The sequence below is a fragment of the Phragmites australis genome, chromosome 21 (assembly GCF_958298935.1).
Source record: "Phragmites australis chromosome 21, lpPhrAust1.1, whole genome shotgun sequence".
NCBI lineage: Eukaryota > Viridiplantae > Streptophyta > Magnoliopsida > Poales > Poaceae > Phragmites > Phragmites australis.
The window spans coordinates 15,873,867-15,894,787 of NC_084941.1; the positions used below are offsets into that span (position 1 = coordinate 15,873,867).

Sequence of the window (20,921 nt, forward strand, 5' to 3'; positions counted from 1 at the left end):
ATGTCATTTTCCTTTTCTTTCCTATAAAATAGGGTTTTCTCTCTTTAAGAATAAAATAATTAAATTCATTTGAACCTTAATAACCATTAAGAACAAAATTTGGAATTAGAGAAAAATTAGGGTGTTACACCTCCTGCCCTTGGCATTTTCAGTGGTGGGAAATGCGCTAGAAGTGGCTGGAGTCAAGGTGCACTGAAGGCTGAAGAGAGGCTCCCAGTGCTCAAGAATGGCGAAGGCAAGAATGGCGATTAAGGAATCTAACGGTCCGTTGCCTCTCCCCATTTTTATTGCTGGGAGTTCAAATGCCTTATTCCTCGGCATAGTAAGCGAGGCACATTTTTCTCGGTTTGCTGGAAGCCTAGGCATCTCCCACCTCATCATCGCCTTCCTCAAAAGTCGAAAAGGTGCGTGCCCTTTGAGCTCCTCCTTGGGTTATACCAAGAGCTTGAGTGTAAAAATTGCAGTGCCCGCAAAAATTTCAGCACCGAGCGACAGAAAGCCACGTGGCACCAATGTTGTGATCGTCCTCGAAGAAATAGGGTCCCACCCTCAGTCTGTAGTCCATCGCCTACTGATGGGCCCGCGGGCTGCTGTCAGCGATATGGGATCCAGGGGTTCCCGAGTCCTGAGGCCAAGACAGCGCGGTGCCACATGGCACCTTCCCTCGGGGACCACCTCCCCGAGGACCCGAGGGAAGCATGGTCCGGGAGTGGGTGCTCGGGGTCAAGAACAGGTGGTCCCCGAGCATCCAAAGAGCCCAGAGGACCCGAGGGAAGCAAGGTCCGGGAGTGGGTGCTCGGGGCCAAGAATAGTTGGTCCCCGAGCACCCAGAGAGCCTCGAGCACCCGGTAAGCCCCATGCCGGTGGACCCCGTAGGGACTCCACGATGAGGTGTCGGTCGGTAGGAGGACCAATGCCGCAAATGCGACGTGAGGCGGAGCCCCGACCTGTTCGACCTTGTCGAGGAATACTTCGATGACAGCCTCCACACGCTCGACTTCCTTGCCGTGCTTAATGCCTCTCTCCACCGGGCACGCGACTCCCAACTCCCCCTTCACCTCACGGTCCAGCGCCTTCACCAACACGACCCCGGCGGTAGTGTTCAAGAACCCGATGCCGCAGCGCCAGACCGGTACACGTGCACGCTCACCGAGCTGTGATGGTTCAAGGCAGCATGCGGACCATTCACCGTCGAGTTCTTCACCGTGTTTCAGGCTGTGTACAGCAGCAACTGGCCATGCTAGGCAAGCTCTAGCAGCGTAAGCACCAGCTTGACGGGGGATCCGTTCGGTCCGCGCGTGGCGCCGCGTGTCCAGCGTCGTGTTCATGACCACGTTCGCCGCGCTGCTCGTCTGCTCGGTGGTGGCAGCGGCCATTACCGTGTCGCCCGTCGCAGCAGCAGCCTCCCTGCCGGTGGGCTCCATGGGGAAGTGGGTTGACTCGCTGCTGAAGCAGTACCAAGACGTGCTCCACGAGCACAAGGAGGTGGTGAGCGCAATGCAGGTCAGAATCTTCATCGCCATCGAGGATTTGGACAGCATCCGAGTGCTCGTCGACCGGCTAGAGGTTCAGATCAGTTCCACGGTCGATTGCATAGAGTTCACGGTGCACGACGAGGAGGCGGTGAGGCTTGGCATTGAGAAGGTCAAGAAGAAACTGGAGGTGTTCATGAAGGGAGTCGATGCCTTGGGAGCAGGATGACCGGTGTAGCCGAGACATCCTGCATGCAAGGTCACGAGGCTCGTCTGACGTAAGGTCACAGGACAGTTGTGATGCACATGTGGACTGAGGTCAAGTGTCAGTGACAACTGCCCTATGACTTGGAGGAACCGGGTCCCGTGCAAGGACCGTCATGCTGGAGAGAATCATTCGTCCACCAAACTGAATCTTGGAAGAAATATTGCAAGGTATATTTGTGTTTAGTCATAGTTGTGTTGTCATTTCTGTTGTGAATTTGTGATGTGATATATGCTCTCTGTGGAGATTTTGGTCCTTTGGAGCAAGTGAAATTTATATAAACTGACAACTGTTATTTGATTTATGGCTATAAATATGTTTGGTGTTATCATGAAATTTAACATATTTTATTTTTCCATTGTAACTCTATTTTTTGAATCAGTTTACAAACAAAGTATCTTGATTGTGAAGTACCTGGCCAATTCAAGATCCATGTTATCTTTGTTTTCATCCTGTTGAGAGATTGGCGGTTTGGTATCAGCATGGCATGCTTTTTTTATGTTCATGACATCACTTCCTGGTTCTATTTTTCAGTCTTGCCAAGTTCAGGCCTATTCGATTTTGGCAAGCAATGGTCACTTTGGGAATGCAATAGGATAGACCAATTAATTTAGTAGTATTGAAATTTTTCGACACTCTATGTGGATGTCAATTTTAGAGGTAAAAATCTAAAAATAGACAACTATTGGCGATATGGGATCCGGGGGTTCCCGAGTCCCGAGGCCAGGACAGCGCCATGCCACATGGCGCCTTCCCTCGGGGACCACCTCCCCGAGGACTCGATGGAAGCATGGTCCGGGAGTGGGTGCTCGGGGTTAAGAACAGGTGGTCCCTGAGCACCCAGAGAGCCCTAAGGACCCGATGGAAGCAAGGTCCGGGAGTGGGTGCTCGGGGCCAAGAACAGTTGGTTCCCAAGCACCCAGAGAGCCCCGAGCACCCATCAAGCCCCATGTCGGTGAACCCCGCAGGGACTCCACGATGAGGTATCGGTCGGTGGGAGGCCCGATGCCGTATTTAATGGGGAGCGTGAACGGTCATATCCAACCACTCTCCCTCATGCCTACCGTACTGAATAGGCAGTCCCTGCCGCCGCCTGGCAGGAAGGTGTGGGCACAATTAGTACGGTGGGTCCCATCGCATGTCCCCTCGCGGGGCCCATGAAGAAAGACGGTTTGAAGATATCTTTGATGAGCTTGAGGCTTATCGCTTACCGCCCTGTTACATCAGACCGCGTTAGACTTACTCTGACCAAACGGGCATGAGAGAGTACTTAGAAGCTGGCCAGTGGCCCCCTTGCACCTGCTAAAACTGGAACGCGAAGACTAATGGAACCGTGCGAGGGATGTATTTTCATCCCTCTGTAACATCAATTGTAGACCAATGATGGTCACTTTCCATTTATTATTTATGGGAACTTGTGTCCTCGTTCTGGGCACTCCCTGGAGGGCCTCCCCCCCGGTAGATAAAGGGGGGGGGCACTTTTTAAAGGAAGGAAAAGAGGAAAAGAGGAAAAAAGGAAAGGAGAGGAGCATTAAAGACATACTAGACACATAGGAGTAGGGTATTACACCTCCGTGCAGCCTGAACCTGTATAAATTCTTGGTGCATTTATTTCTACTAGCTGACGATCCATCCCGCCTAAGTCCCACTCGCATTAACCTCGCGTACGAGGTAGTTCCAGGACCAGCCTTGGCCGAATCTCAAAGGGGGTCCCTCAGGATCCCCACTCGCGGTGTTCATCCATCAACAACAACATATCAGATTCTATTTAAAAAATAGATAAAATTATACATATTGTTAATATAGTATGTGTATTCAACACCTCATTTACCAATATGGGTTTTCGGTAAACTATGCATCGAAAAATGGCAGGCATAGGTGTTTTCGGCACCTCATGTGCTAAAGAAGTGCAAAATACGGCACTGATTTTAGTTGTTTCATGCAACTTAAGAATAGTTTCAGCACGTTTCTTAGCATCTAAATTAAGTCTTTCAAAAGTAGGCAAAGGTAGTAAATCAATAGGAGCACAGGGATTAAATCCATACATTACCTAGAATGGACTTACCTTGATGGTGGAGTGTACTGACCTATTGTAAGCAAATATAATATGCAGTAACACTCTTCCCACATCCTCAAATTTTTCTTTAGAACAGTCTGTAACATGGTCGATAATGTATGGTTGACAACCTCTGTTTGACCGTCGGTCTGGGGATGACACGTAGTAGAAAATAGCAGCTTCATCTCCAATTTATTCCAAAGTGATCTCCAATAGTGAATCAAAAACTTTGTGTCACGATCCGAGACGATAGTATTAGGCACTCTATGTAGTCGAACGATTTCCCTGAAAAACAAATTAGCTATGTTTGTAGCATCATCGCTCTTGTGACAAGGTATAAAATGTACCATTTTAGAAAATCTATCCACAACTACAAATATGCTATCGCTCCCCTCATTGCCCTAGGCAGTCCTAAAATAAATACATAGAATTATCCTCTCATGATGCACTAGGAAAAGGAAGAGGCATGTAAAGATCATGTGGATTCAAGCGAGACTTAGCTTTAAATTGCAAGTGGTGCATCGGGACATATAGTGTTCAATATCTCGTCTCATCTCTGTCCAAAAGAGGTGGATGGCTAGCACATCTTTAGTCTTCTTTGCTCCAAAGTATGCCATCAATCCTCCTCCATGCGCCTCCTATAACAACAAAAGACGAATGGAGCTAGCTGGAATGCATAGCTTGTTAGAACGATAGAGCAATCCTTCATTCAGTACATATTTATTCCATGTTTTCCCTTCTTTACAATGTTCAAGCACTTCTTTAAAATCCAAATTAGTAGCACATAAGTTCTTAATGGTCTCCAAACCAAAAATATTATGATCAAGTTGAGATAACATAGTATAACGCCTAGAAAGCGCATCATCAATCACATTGTCATTTCCTTTCCTATGTTTGATGACATATGGAAAAAACTCAATAAATTCGTCCCATTTAGCATATCATTTATTCAATTTAGCTTGACTCCTAATATATTTCAATGATTCATGATCAGAATGTATAACAAATTCTTTGGCTCATAGATAATATTGCCAAGTTTCAAGCACACGAACTAAAGCATACAATTCTTTATCATAGGTAGAATAATGTAGACTTGGTCCATTTAATTTCTTGCTGAAATAAGTAACAGGTTTACCTTCTTGAATTAACATACCTCCAATTCAATCCTGCTAGCATCACGCTCTAGCTCAAAGGTCTTACCAAAATCAAGGAGTTGGAGTAAAGGAGCATGGGCAAGTTTCTCTGTCAACAACTTGAATGTTTTTTCTTATGTAGGTCCCCATTTGAAAACCACTCATTTCTTCATCAATTCATTCAATAGGGTAGCAATGGTGCTGAAATCCTGCACAAAGCACTGATAGAAACCTACAAAGCAATGAAAGCTTCTCACTTGAGGAACAATATTAGGGGTTGGTCAGCTCTTTATAGCTTCAATTTTTGCTTCATCCACTTCTATTCCCTGTGGAGTAACAACATAGCCAAGAAAAGAAACTCGATCCATGAAAAACACGCACTTTTCGAGATTACCAAACAAATGTGCATCTCTCAAAGCGTTAATAAAAGCACGTAAGTGATCAAAGTGTAGTTCATATAACTTGCTGTAAATCAAGATGTCATCAAAGTAAACCACCACAAATCTCCCAATGAAAGTATGTAAAACTTCGTTCATCTAGCGTATGAAAGTACTAGGTGCATTAGTTAACCCAAAAGGCATTTCTAACCACTCATACAAACCAAACTTAGTTTTAAATGCAGTCTTCCATTCATCTCTAAGTTTCATCCTAATTTGGTGGTATCCACTTCGCAAGTCAATTTTAGTGAAAATTGTAAAACTACTCAACTCATCAAACATATCATATAACCTAGGGATAGTGTGAGATATCTTATAGTAATATTATTGATGGCTCTACAATTAACACATACATGCCAACTACCATCTTTCTTAGGAACCAAAAAAACAGGAACAACACAAGGGCTAAGACTTTCTCGGATATACTCGCGGTCCAAAAGGTCTTGGACTTGTCACTGAATTTCCTTAGTCTCTTCCGGGTTGATCCTATATGCAGCACAGTTTGACAAAGTTGCTACCAGAATTAAATCAATTTGATGTTCAATCCCTCGAATAGGTGGTAATCCCGGGGGTACCCTAGCTGGAAATACATCCACAAACTCATGCAAAAGATTAGCAACAGTAGGAGGCAAAGAGCTAGATATATTTTTGAGTGAAACTAAAGTATCTTTGCATATCAAAGCATAGCATGGCAGCTTATTATCATAAATTAAAGCAAGGTCAGATTTAGTAACAAGCATAACACACCCTTTTAGTCTAATTCCATCGAACTTAGAAGTTGTTGTTGCTTTCTCCTTTTTGGGTGGAAAAACTTTTTCCGCTACTTGCTCATTTTCAGATTAATTTTGAAACTCTTTTCTCTTATTTTCAGCTATATCTTGTTCGCATTTCACAATTTCAGCAGAGGTTAAACGTAGAAAAAATATTTTGTTTCCTTTATGCATAAGGGTGTACTTATTACTTCTACCATGATGTGTTGCATCAGTATCAAACTCCAATGGTCGTCCTAACAAAAGTGAACATGCTTTCATGGGTACTACATCAAAATCAGCACAATCATGGTATGAACCAATAGAAAAATGCACCCTACTTGTTTGCATTACCTTCACCTTATTACTGTTGTTGAACCATTGAATATGATAAGAGTGAGGTGGTTTCTTGTCGGCAATGCAAGCTTCTTGATCATATCTGAACTTACCAAGTTGTTGCAACTTCCTCCATCAATAATGACTTGAACACGATAATCCTTTACTATGAGAAACATCTGAAACAAATTATGGCGTGCTCTTCTTTGGTTGCTCCATTCACTCGCTGCACAATGAGGGTATGATAATCCTCTTTGGCAGTGGCATCAAACACTTTCTCATGGTCGATATCCATCTCATGTCCATTCTCATCACCTGCATGTTAACTGCAAAAGCATATTCATCCTCAACATCACTAGTACTTACATATCCACCGTCTTCTATTACAATGTATGCTTGCTAACTTGGCCAATCATTCATGACGTAGCCCATTCCCTTGCATCGATGGCATACAATCCCGGTCGATCGGCTTGTAGAAGCAACCAAAGAAGAGCTCTTCGCTGGACCCTGCACACTTACAGATTTTGCTTACCTTGAGAGCGTGCGACGATGTTGTTGGCGCCTAAGTCCCTAAACAAGGAAGGCCTTTGCCTGGAGGAGAAGTCGAAGGCTTCAGAGTGTGACACGTGTTTAGAGGGTGAAATAATCTTAGTTCCTCTGTCATCTCAGTTACAGTACTACCCTATTTATAGCCCGTACTCAACCACTCCACGCTAGGATTTACAGTTTCACCCCCCAACTGCCACACTCCCGACATATTCGGGGGCAGGTACCATCAAGCACATCTACATAATTACAACTATACCCTGAGCGACTATGCGAGCTTCGACGCCCACCAGGCACCTTCAGCCAATCCCGACGCTTCACCGCAGGTCACCCTTCGGTCTCCACTGAAGGTTCGCTAGGATCTTCACCTATCCTGACCATCGGCGCCACGGGTCGACCTGCGGCCTCCGACCGAAGGCACGCCAGAGCCTTCACCTATGCTGGCAGATGGCGTCACGGATTGACCTTTGGCCTCTGACTGAAGGCCCGCCAGAGCTGTGAGGACCCGTCCAAACAGTATTCAAATTAATCATCAGGCGGATCATTATTCATAATCCAACCTTGAAGATTAACTCGAATACCATTCCGGTAATCCCGGCACGTGTTTTGTGCCCAAGGATTGTAACATATGCCTCCAACATAGTGCATCACAACACAGCTTAATAAAGAGCAAGTAATAAACATTTATATTACAAATATTAAGCATGCAACTGATTTCAACAATTTACAACAAAAGCGAGCTAGGAGGAGACAAAACCCTCAACTCCTAACCAACAAAAGATCTACATAGCGGAAGAAAATAAAATATACAACAAAAGGATATGGAGCCACATGCCCTTAGGCTCCATAACAAGAACACCGAGTTCGGAGTAGAATGTGCTACACCTGCCCGCCACCCTGATCGGCAGGCACAAAGTGGGCCAACACCGCCTCTTTCTCGCCAACCTGTGAACCTACATCAACTTAAGGGCAGCACCCTGAGTACGAAGGTACTCGCAAGTCTTACACAGTATGGGTATATATATTCCCGACTCCAAGGATCATGCATTAAACTGGTAGCAAGAATTAACATGGTTAAGTTAATTAAGCGGTAAGCAACATGGATGTATGTGTGAGCAACTAGCTTAACCAACATATATGAAACTACCCTGCCATAACCAACAACTGAGCATATATAAAAGTAACAACAAGTATATCAATGTGAACAAGTGCCAACTCGAACCACCAACCACCATACCCAGACCAAAATCACATGCCCACCCATCAACATCATTCCATCATCTACAAACTACAACGAGAACTCTACGACCGGTGCAGATGGAACAATAGCATGCTCATGACCAAGAGCGCGGCATTTCAAAATGTTTATACACCCTGCAGGGGGATACTCCTGGACCCACACGACACAAGGACCATTCAGCTTGTGCCACCGGCCAAAGTGCACACAAGGGGGTACTTGTGACAACCTTTCCCAACCAGCCCCAACCGTGTGGGGCATGCAACGCAAAGCGCGGCGGTACTAGAACTACTCCCTGAGCAAACTAGTACCGCTTACAAGCCCGCCTACTCACACCGTCGTTGTTCATGCCCACAAAACCACAGCTGCGAAAGTATTCGCTTCGCCTTACCATTAGATCGGCATGTGGTGAGTAAGGTAAGTGCTAAAGCCAACAACCCCGACGATCGGTGCTTAACTGGTGCAAACGGTCTACGGTGCCCGGTTTTCCTCTACCGTCCTACCCGGGGGAACTCCACATCCGGGCAGGCTAAACACCCTCCTAGCACCGCTCACACCTCGCCTCATGCTCACCACTCACCAACCATACCATCACCATCAACATGTAATTGTAAACAGTAGTAGATCCTATCCTCGCGAACAACAGAGAACACCGTCGTTCGACTTCTACCAAAATACCTAAGCATTGCTCAGCATAGCAAAGACCTTTAGACATCGACATCATCTCTAGGCTTCAAGGAACATACATGAACTCGTGACCAAGGTAGAAGAATGCAACGGCATAGGTTCTACCCAAAAGTGCCCAACACATACATACATACATAAGCATAGATAACACTTTAGACTTTCAACTTAACACGGTGCAATATGATAGATGCTTGCCTTGATGCACTGGTTCACAAAGGTGTGGCGCATCGGGATCGACCTCGGCCTCCGGGATCGACGGATCGACGTTCTCTAAAAAGGATCAACGTGTGCAATGCAATGAGTATGAATGAAGTGAAAATACATGCCAAAATATGCATATAATGGATGAAAACATTTTTTATAGATAGAACAAGTCATAAGGAAACTAGCAAAATTGGATTCATCAATTTTGGACTTATGATGAATTAACGGTGAATTAATGAAGCTTTAACCTAATTAATTAATCTCAGAAATTTAATTCATTATTTCATGGCTGGAGATATTTTTAATAGGTATTGTAGGTTATTATGAAACAAACAAAATTTGTTTCATAATTTTTGGAGCTACAGAGAATTTATTATGAATTTTACAAGTTTCAGCAAGCAGTAAATGTGCTGTCTGGGTGTACAGCGGTCAGACCGAGGGTCACTAGCGGTCAGACCGCCAAGACTCAAGGTTAGACTGCCAAAAACGCGGTCAGAATGCCCCAGTACAGAGAGTTTTTGCCCTTGACGGTCTGACCGGCCTGGGGTGGCGGTCAGATCGCTGGGAGTCGCCGGGGGCACTTGGGGAGCTCACCGGCAACGATTCTGGTGACATTTGGAGTGAGGACTTGGACCTAGAGCATCACATTGACTTCCTCTACCACATAGGACAACATGCATATGTCGAAATCGACCAAAACTCGTCTATTGCTTCTAATTCATCAAGAACTTATGAACTTCAAACCCGCAGCTCAAAATTCGAAATCCAACCATCCAAAAGGTGGATTCTTGCCATGGGAGTTTAGGGGACTCACCCAAAGTCCTTTACCAAGGTTGTGGACCGTCAATTGAAGGAGGAAACGAAGGGAAAAGCTTGGGAGATGAAGAAATCCGGTGTTCTTCACATTTCAACCCTAACACCAAAAGACACCAAATCCGGCTCAAATCCTTCGGGAATGAGCAAACAAATTGGAGGAATGGAATGCTTGTGAGCTTGTGATCGCAATGGTACCACATGCATACCTTGATTTGGCTCATAGAGCACGGATTTGAGGGAGAAAGGAGAGAGGAAGTGAGAGGGAGAGTGAGCTCTTGCTCCCTTGCTTTGGCTGGTTGGGAGAGGAGAGAGGCACGTGGGTGGGAGTGAGGGAGCAGGTGGGGCTGCTGCCCAAGTGGAGGGAGGGATGGTGGGGCCGGGTGGGTCCCACATGTTAGAGAGAAAGAGGTATATTTTAACTACGAATTTAATTATTTTCTCTCCCAAATTTCTGTCTCTCATCCAAATGATCTCAAACGAATTGCATTAGTAATCCGAATTAGAATTATGCAAATTTAAACATAATGCTTAAAAGCATGATTATGCTTAATTGCGTGATTAAGAATTTGGGACGTGACAAGAGCCTTCGCCTATGTTGGAAGATGGCCTCGCGGATCGACCTTTGGCCTCCGACCGAAGGCTCACTAGTACTTTCGCCTACGCTTCCTGAAACACAACTGCAATATTTATCAGTGCTCAACCACCAGCGGACTTCGACTTGCCATCCAAAGGGGTACGGGAGATCATCCCCCAATAGTAGCCCCCTACAGGTAAGGTTCATCTTCAAGGGGCCGAGCCTGTAAATCGGATGATATAGCTTAACGCTGTCCCCTTCGGCCCGTTGAAGGCCCCCGGGGGCTAGGTTAACTTTTTAGTAGATCGCCCCTCATGTTGTTCATTTTGACTATTGTTATTTTTATTTTTTGTTTGTATTTTTTGTGTTCGTATCACCATCCTGCCCCTGCACAACCATCGGATTGAGGACATTAAATGTCTTCGCTGCATGCCAAAATGTCTTTTACGGCTACGGTTCAACTTCCGACATGTCTCGTTTTAACCGCCGTTACCCCCTGTGGGTACCGCTATAAATATGCTCCACGCAGTGGTTTAATTTTTATCACTTGAACTTGCTGAAGCTGTAGCTCTCGTACGAAGTCTCTCGCAATCTCTTAGCTTCTGAAGTCTCTCACAGTCTCTTAGCTTCCGAAGTCTCTCACGGTCTCTTAGCTTCCGAAGCTCAGTGCGATGGCTCCGAAAGTCAAGGCAAACCCCCCGAAGACCTACTGGATTGAACAATCTAAGGTGGATGACGAGGTACTGGTTGGGCTTGTAAGGGAGGGCTTGATTAGTGATGTCTCGAAAGTTAGGCTCCCGAGGAGCCATGAGACACCGGAGCCCAAAGATGACGAAGCTATCGTCGTCGTTGACTACTTCCGTGTGGGTCTCCACTTTCCATACGATGAGATGGTCTCGAAAGCTTTGAAATTGTTTGAATTCTACTTGCATCAGCTCATGCCAAACGCTATTGTACGGCTTGGCCTATTCGCCTAGGTGACCCGTTCTGAAGGAGCGAAGGCGTCAGCTAGGGCCTTCGCCACCGCCCACCGGCTTCACCATCAGTCGAAGCTAGTCTTTGCCCAAAGCGTGCAGAGTGAAGCCCATTATGGATGCTTAAACTTTAGTTACCTTGGTGGTCTGATCACGCCAGCTGTGGTATACAAAAACAAGTGGCTGAAGGACTAGACGCAGTGGTGGTTCTACCACAAAGTGGACCGGGAAGATTTTCTTGTATCCAAATGTGAAGAAGTGAAAGGGAACCATGCCCCCGATGTGTAGTTGAAGGCCTCTCAAAGGCCGGCACTTGAGGCCTTCACCAGGTGTGCAAAGTATCTGTCAACTCATGTCTTGTAGAAGAGTTCGTGGCAGTCGGAGTATGGCACCTCGGCCGGGACTGGAGTATCCCGGAATTTGGAGACAAAGGGTAGGGGGGCTCTACCGTCCCCACCCTGCTCTGCAAGGTTTCACAGGTATTGTCTTTTATCGCGTTCCTAAGTGCATCTTGGCTGTCATTTGCTTACATTTCTTGCTCCATGGTAGATCTAACGGTAGCTGAAGTTGTGGCTAAGGCCATGATGCTGCTCAGGAAGTTCACCCAGGGCAAAGCCCAACTATGCGCTGAGCAAGGTCTGAGCCGATGGCTCAACCGTATTTTTGAATTTCGAGGTCTTGCCTACAAGGACAAACCGAAAGTGAACACGCCCTTACTGGGTCAAAGAGGAGAGGGCTCTCTGGCTGTCGATATCGATGGAGAACCTTTCGCTGGTAGCCAGAGGAAGTGAACCTCGCCGCAAGAGGGCAAAAAGAAGAAATCACTCGCCCTAAGGAAGAGACCTCGCGAAGTGGCCTTCGACGACCTTCACGAGGAATTGACTCCCGAGGGCTCACTGGGCCCCCGAGTTGTACCCATTCGACAGAAGCCCTTGGAGGGCACACAGGACCCTCGCTCCTCTTCACGGAAGTTGTCCTTTTGCATGCACATGGACCTTCCCACACTAATCCTTAGCGACGAGGAGGAGGAGCCTTCGGATCCACATACAACCGCTGAGCCAACAGCAGGGGAAACTGAGGTCGAAGGGGCCAAGAATATTGAGGCGGTAGATGACTCGTCGTCCTTCTCTTCATCCTTGAGTTCCTCCTCTGACGACAAGTCATCCAGTGGCCACAGAGCCACAGAGACAGAAGAGGAGTCTTTGCCACCCATGCCCCGCCGTGGCAGGAAGGGGCTTATGAGTCACGGCGGCTTAATCAACGTGAAGGATATTGAATCTGAAGCCTTCAAGATTTCATCATTTGAGCTTTCATTATTTGAGCCAAGCTTGGGGGAGGTTAGTGATGCGAAGAAGATTTTTAGCACCTTCATTCTACCCGAGCTTGAGATTTCCCTCACACGAAAGCCTGCTGCTGAACTCATTGACACTTCCGACATGGCCATTGCTAAGGTATTTGTATATATTTTATTGTGTTTATTTATTTATTATCGCGCTGCATTGTTTCCTTAGTTACTCGTTTTCATACCCGTGCGCTGTCGCAGGCTATGCTCATCTCGTGCGCTATTGCAGACTATGCTTATCTCGCGCGCTCAGTGCAAGCATGAGGATAATTTCAAAGCCCATTCAAGTAATGCAGAGGCGCAGAGGGACATGTTTTAGGCCCGGGCGAAAAAGGCCAAAGTCCAAAAACGTGAATTCGCACGCCGAGTGAGGGAGGCTAAGCTATGCCTGAAGCAGCTTGAAAAGGAAGTGAGCTCCCTTCGCTTAGGCAAACAGAGCGCTGAGGAAGAGGTCACATGCCTCCAGCAAAATCTAATGGCATCCGAAGCTCAAGTTTCGGAGCTGCAAGCCCTCTGCACCACTTAAATAGCTAAGACGCAGCAGCTGCGTGAATAGCTGGGCAAGGAGAAGGCGCTATCCAAAGATGCCCTCACTATGTTTGGAGAGCTGGAGCCGAAGGCCGTTGCAGCCTGCGAAGCCATTAGCAATACCTTATAGGATCGGTGCTTCAGCCCTGCCTCCAACGCTTGATGTTGTCAAGCTGGGCAGACTTATAGGATGGATCAGCAAAACTAGTGGAAGCCTTCTGCCTACGGCCCAGTTGTACGGCGACTTCTGCGCCATGGTCTCAGCCCGAAGTTTAGTGCAGTCAAGTGAAATGATCGGCTGTGACCATCACATTGCCGTTCAAAAACACACCTTCCGCTACCCAATGGATATGCCGACATCGGCCATGTCGAGGGCGTCGAAGGCCACTGCACGGTCATTCACCACTAATTATTGGTGTAAACATGGCTGCAAGCTCGCTCTTTGGGAAGCGGAAATCAATCGCCAGCGAGTACATGTTTTGTCTTTTTTTTAGAGGGTCAGGATTTTCGCCGTCTGTGCATTCATTGAACCTTTTTGTTGCAGGCGAAGGTGTAGGAGGACCCTTCAGCTAAGGCAATGACCGCGGCAGCTGAAGAATCCTGGAAGGTGTGACAAAAAAGCGTGAAGCGTCATGTTGGGTTTTGAACATTTTGTTATTGACTGAGACATTCTATAATATATACAATTTTTCTTTGTTGTTAACTGTTTTGACTATCTTCACTCCCTATGCAGGTCCTCCCCTCGGACACCGCGTAGGTAGCTGAAGACGCTGTTCCCATCACTACGATGCGAGATAATTTTTTCATGTCTTGGTCTTGCTGGGACTCCATCCACCGTCGGCATCTAGCTATCGATTTCGAGAGGTACTAGAGGGCGAAGTGTAGGGCTTATGACGCGATGAATGCCAGATCCAAAGCGTTTTGGAAGTCTTTTAGCCCTTCGGTTTTTGATACCCATAGGGGTGAGCGTGAGTCCCGTCGGATTGCGCGCGGAGACGTTGAGCCTCCGCATATTCTCATCGACCCGAAGCCCAGGCTGGAAGACGATAACAGTGGGTTCCTGCCCTGCCAGTTTCAATTTTGTTACCGTCGGGGGCATTCTACACAAATAGTGCGACATATCGAAGGCGGGAGCACTCCGCATGTATCTTTGTCCACCACTTCATCTTCTTACGTTGGATCCCCATTGGATCCAACGTTGCCTTTTCATGCCAGTCAAGGCATAGCCTTTCAATTTGGCTTTAGCCAGTGGTATAAGGATTTTGTTCATCCTCATGCTGATGATTTTGTGGAATAAAGGATGTTGAGACGATTACTATGTTTTATTATTATACTTGTGCTTATCGAGTTGGATCTTCGGTAGCACTGTGCGCGAAGTGTGATCTTGACGACACCGCCCCCCCCCCCCCCCTCAAATTTGAAGCCGCAGGGACCTTCGGCAGCAACGCAAGTGAAGCATCATTTGAAGAACGCCGTCCCCCCTGACTTTGAAGCCGTAGGGACCTTCAGCAGCAACGCAAGTGAAGCCTCATTTGGAGAACGCCGCCCCCTGACTTTGAAGCCGCAGGGACCTTCAGCAGTAACGTATGCAAAGCATCATTCAGAAAATGCCCCCCCCCCCTGACTTTGAAGCGGTAGGGACCTTCGGCAGCAACATATGCGAAGAATCATTCAGAAAACGCCCCTCCCCCACGTTTGAAGCCATAGGAACCTTCGGCAGGAACGTATGCGAAGCATCATTCAGAAAACACCGTCCCCCCCCCCTCCCCCGACTTTGAAGCCATAGGGACCTTCGGTAGTGGGGACTTTGCTCTTATAGCCCGATAGTGCATAACTTGGTTTCGCGTTGTAATTGCATTTTCTTCCGAATGTTTGTTTCTCCTTCGGTGCAGGGGCAAGCACTCTTAGCATCCGACTTAACCGAGAGGTGCGACACCTTCTCCGAGGTCGATCAACACTTCAGGTTTTTTTTCCTAAGGTTTGTTTTTCTTTCGGTGCGGGGGTAGGCACTCCTAGTCCCCGACTTAGTCGAGAGGTGCGCCACCTTCTTTTAGGTCGAGCAACACTTTGCCTATTTTTTCTTCCAAAGGTTTGTTTCTCCTTCGGTGCGGGGGCAGGCACTCTTAGCCCCCGACTTAGCCGAGAGGTGCGTCATCTTCTTTTAGGTAGAGGATCACTCCAGCTTTTCTTTTTCTTCCGAAGGTTTGTTTCTCCTTCAGTGCAGGGGCAGGCACTCTTAGCCCCCAACTTAGCCGAGAGGTGCGCCACCTTCTTTTAGGTCGAGCAGCACTTTGGTTTTTTTTTTCTTCCAAAGGTTTGTTTCTTCTTCGGTGCGGGGGCAAGCACTCTTAGCCCTCGAGTTAGCCGAGAGGTGCACCACCTTCTTTTAGGTCAAGCAACACTTCATTTTTTTTCTTTAGGATTATAGACATTCATAACTCAATCGTAATTACTTTGCCATAGAGGCGAGGATGCTACAAAAAGAAATTCTTTAAAGTGTGGAAAACTTCAAAACAACCCATGATCGAAGTTTCTCCGCGGGTTTATGCCCGTCCGAGGTCGAAGGGTAAGGTGTCTTTCTTTGACATTTCGCACCTCGAGTTTTATGGCGGGTTCTTGGCGCTTTTTCGTCGATTGGTGTGCTTCCTTTTTTTGAAGGTGTGCAACACTTTCAACGATGAATTATGCATGCTCAACAAAAGTACACGCTTTCTTGGGGGTATTTTCATATATATTAGTGTTTACAAAGGTCGCTGCCTCGTTAAAAACCTCACGCCCTAACGAAGGGCTCCCCCCGTGAGGAAAAAAGTACAACGCCCGTACACTGTTTTGATTACATGAAAGGAACAAAATTACATAAATATTGCATTGGTTCATGTGCTTCTCCCATTGATGCGAAGACTTCCTCGGTTACTACACATAGAACTTGCGAAGGTTGTCCGCAATCCAGGTATGCGGGAGCTCATTACCCTCTACAGTACCCAAGTGATAAGAACCGGGCCTTAACAACCTCTTCACCAAAAAGGGGCCGTCCCACTTGCTTTGCAGTTTGCCCATGGCTGAAGCATTGTTGAGTCTTCGCAGTACCAAATCCCCCGGGGCGAAGTTCTTTGGGGACACTTTGTTGTCTCTCCACCTTCTAGTATTTGGTCAAGTTTTCAGCAGCCTGTATTCTCATTTCCTCCAACGCATCATTTGATGTCAACTCTTCGCTTGTGCTGATTCATTTGTGACTCGAAATGATCTATTTTTACACTCCTCTGGAGTCATTGCCTCTTCACCGAAGAGCAAACGAAATGGTGTGAACCCAGTCAGTCTTGTTACCGTTGTTCTTATAGACCATAAGACCTTCGGTAACTCTTCCACCCACTTTCCTTTTAGCAGGCCTTGTAGACGTCTTGCAACACCAGCAAAAACGATGTTGTTTGCCCTTTCCACAGCTCCATTTGACTGCGGGTGGTACACAAAGGCGAAGTGGAGTTTGATTCCCAGATCTTCGTAGAATTGCCTGAACCCTTCACTATCAAATTGCGTGCCATTATCAACGGTCACTTCACGTGGGACTCCGAAGCGACAGATGATGTTCTGCCACAAGAATTTTTGGATATTTCTTGACGTTATATTTACCAGCGGCATTGCCTCCACCCACTTTGAGAAGTACTCTACTGCGACGATAGCATAACACAAGTTTTCGGGGAGCTGGTAACTGGACGACAATGTCAATTCCCCACCGCGTTAATGGCCAAATTGGTGGTATGAGCTATGTCTTTGTCAAAGGCCAGTTTGATCCCTTCGCCAAGTACTGGCACTGCGTACAACTTTGGATTATATACTCCGCATCGTTGACCGCCTTCGGCCAAAAAAATCTTTGCCTAAATGCTTTTCCGACGAGGGCTCGAGTGCCTACGTGTGAGCCACACAATCCTCCATGTATTTCTCTCAGCAAGTTTTGCCCTTCTGCTTTGGATATACATCGCAGCATTGATGCACAAACTCCCATCTTGTACAAGTCATCCCCCATAATTTTATAGTTTCTAGCTCTCTGGGCCATGCGCTTTGCCTCGGCATTAACTTCGGGCTCATAGTAGCCTCGAAGATAAGCCATTATGGGAGAGCAGCAATCTTCGCTCTCAATTATAGCGACTGAGTGTGCCTTCTGTGAAGAGACCTCTATAGCTGGCATCTTCAACTTCTAATAGAACACATCTGGTGGTATTGGCAGATTTTGTGCCACGGCCTTTGCAAGGTCATCGGTCTCAAAGTTGTCATTTCTTGATATGCTCTTGACTGTGAATCCCAGGAAGTGCTTTTCCATGCTTCGAACCGCTACCATGTATTTAACAAGATCTGGCTCTTTTGTCTGAAATATCTTGTCAATTTGGCTTGCTATTACTTTAGAGTCCATCTTTACCAATACCCTTTGGGCGCCCAAAGCTCACACCTTGCGAAGGCAAAGGAGTATGGCTTCATACTCCACAACGTTGTTTGTCGATCGAAACTCGAGCCTAGCGGCGTATCTCAACTTCACTCCCGAAGGCGAAGACAGTATTGCCGCCACACTAGCGCCCGAAGCCCCCCAGGATCCGTCATAATATGCAATCCAGACCGGGTCTAACGGTACTTCTTGCGGAGCTTCGGCCTGCGGCGTCCAATTTTCCACGAACTCAGCTAACACCTGAGACTTCATCGTTGTTCTTGCAATGAAAACTACCATGAATGGTGCGATCTTTGCAACCCATTTTGCAATCCTCCCTGTAGCTTCACGATTTTCAAACATGTCGCAAAGGGATAGGGAGGTGGGCACTGTAATCTTGTGAGCCATAAAGTAATGGCAAAGCTTCCGTGATGCCATTACTAGTGCGTAGGCCACCTTTTCCATTTTGGTGTAGAACCCCTTCGGGCCAGCCAAAGCCTCCGACACGTAGTATACTGGAAATTGTTGTAACTTGTTATTGTCTTGCCTTTCTTGCACGAGTACGACATTTACTACTGAAGGGGATACTGCTATGTATAGCAACAACTTAGCCTCGGGATCGGGGCTGAACAGGGTTGTGAGCTTCGTTAGATATTTCTTCAACTCGTCGAAGGCTTCCTGTTGCTTCGTGCCCCATTTGAAGGGGTTAGAGCCTTTTAGCATTTTAAAGGTAGGCTTCGCTCTGCTGATTTTGCGATGAACCGGTTTAGCGTTGCCAACCTACCTGCCAGGCGCTGTGCTTGTTTCCTGTTCTAGGGAGGTCTCATGTCAATTATTGCATGAATTTTTTTTGGGGTTACACCTCGATGCCCCTTTTTGAGACTAAGAAGCCCAACAACCTTCCAGACTGCACCCCAAATGCACATTTTTTGGGGTTCAGCTTTAGGCCTGCATTTCGTAGGTTTTTGAAAGTTTCCGGAAGGTCTTCGAGGTGGTGGTCCTTTTTTATGCTTTTGACCACTATGTCGTCGACGTATGCTAAGACATTTTGACCTAGTTGTGAATTCAGCACTGTTTGCACCAACCTAGCGAAGGTGGGCCAACATTCCGAAGGCTGAAGGCCATCCTTACAAAGCAATATATACCGAAGGAGGTTCTAAAACTTGTTTTTTCTTTGTCCTCCTTTGCCATCCAAACCTGGTGGTACCCAGAGTACGCATCCAAAAAACTCAACATCTCACAGCCAATAGCAGAATCTACCAGCTAATCAATTCGTGGCAGTGGGAAGTCATCCTTCGAACAAGCTCTATTTAGGTCTATGAAATCTACACACATTCTCCATTTGCCATTACTTTTCTTGACTAGCACTGGGATTGCCAGCCACTCTGAATGCCATACTTCGCGCACCATGCTAGCGTCAAGCGACTTCTTCACTTCAGCCTTAGCTGCTTCTTCGCTCTCTTTTGAAGCCTTCTAAAGCTTTTGCTTTTTTGACTTCGCATTTGGGTCTACATTTAAAGTGTGTTGAATGATTTCTCTTCTGACTCCTTGCAAATTCTTCGGAGACTAAGTGAAGATATCTTCGTTGTTGCGAAGGAACATTATCAATCTTCGCTGATCTTCTTCTGTGATTTCTGCCCCGATGATGACTTTTTTGTCCAGCCTATTTGGACACAGCGGCACTTTCTTGGTCTACCCTTCTGGTCCAACCTTCGCCATTTTATGTACCTTCGGTTGCTCTTCGCACTCTCCATGATCCATCGAAGGTCCAGCCACTATGTGGATGTTTTGCCGGTATGGAGTATTTCCCACTTCAATCCTACGGGCCACCTGTTGATCTCTGAGCACCGTTATGACACCTCCGGGACCAGGCATCTTAATACATAGATATGCATGGTGAGGTATTCCTCCGAATGTATTCAGGACTCCTTGTCCGAATATTGCATTATAGGGATAGTTGATATCGACAACATCAAAGGTGATGTCCTCCGTTCGAAAGTTCGACCCTTCACCAAATGACACCGGGATTGCTATCTTCCCCAAATCATTGATTGCCTTTCCCCCGAAGCCTAGTAGTGGGGACCCAGCCTGGTGAAGGTCACTTTGCTACGAACCCATCCCGTCAAAAGCATCAGCAAAGATGATATCTGCCGAGCTTTCGCCATCTATCATAATTTTGTACACTTCATTTCCTGTTTCCTGAAATATTTGCCGTGACCATGAAGGCGTCCGTGTGTGGGTAATATAGAACCCTCATATCCTCTTGTGAGAAGGTAATGGGCACATTGAACCATCTTGAATGAACATAAGTTGGCCCTACACCGACGTGGTTAACCCTTCACACATATTGTTTTCGCTGCCTCTTCGATTCTGTTTCATGATTGGATCCTACAAATATTGCCAACACAATGTTGTATCCATGGTTTACTGTGCTCACTGATCTACTGGTATCCAAGGGGGGCTTCGATCGCTGGTCTTGGTGGAGGCGGAGGTAGCTCTCCTTGGAAAGCCAACTGGCCAATTGTCTGGTCTAGCTGGGCTGAAGTTACAAGAATATATTGGTGTGTCGGCGCAACCATTGGTCGCCACTGGTTAGCGAACATTGTGCTTGGGTTGTGGGTCTAATTGTTTTCCCATGCTTCGCCATAGCTGAAATGTGTGGCATGATGCACGATTCTTGCATGATCGAAGGATTGCTTTGCTAAGATTTCTTTCATGGACATGACATGTGGGTACTGCTTAGTCCTATGACCAGCACCTTCGCCATGTAACTCATAGTAGAATGTGGCCGGGTGCTGCGGAGCCCGTCCACCTCAGCCTCCTCGGCCTCGGCCTCTGACACTCCAGCCTCCTCGAGTAGCCCCACCTTGCACTTCGCTTATCACCTGGGCAACTTCGACTGGTCTGGAGTCTATCTCGACTTCTTTTGCTTCGATGTGTACTCAAATGTTTCGGCTTTTCTGACATGCTTCGATCTGTCTCTGGAGTGTCCAGTGCTTCCTTCTTTGGCTAATGCATTTGTCTTTAGTGATTTTGAATCTACCATCTCATTCTTCCTCTGAAGGTGATCTAACTCAAACCTTGCGTACTCTTCCATCTCATTGAAGAGCTCTTGTACACTCTCTAGCCTCTTTCGTGTAAGCTTTCCTGC

General features: G+C 46.7%; 1 pseudogene; it reads left to right on the forward strand.

The window, feature by feature from the left end:
• Nucleotides 1-241: 241 nt before the first annotated feature.
• LOC133903185 (UPF0496 protein 1-like) lies at nt 242-1,885 on the forward strand (annotated as a pseudogene).
• Nucleotides 1,886-20,921: the final 19,036 nt, after the last annotated feature.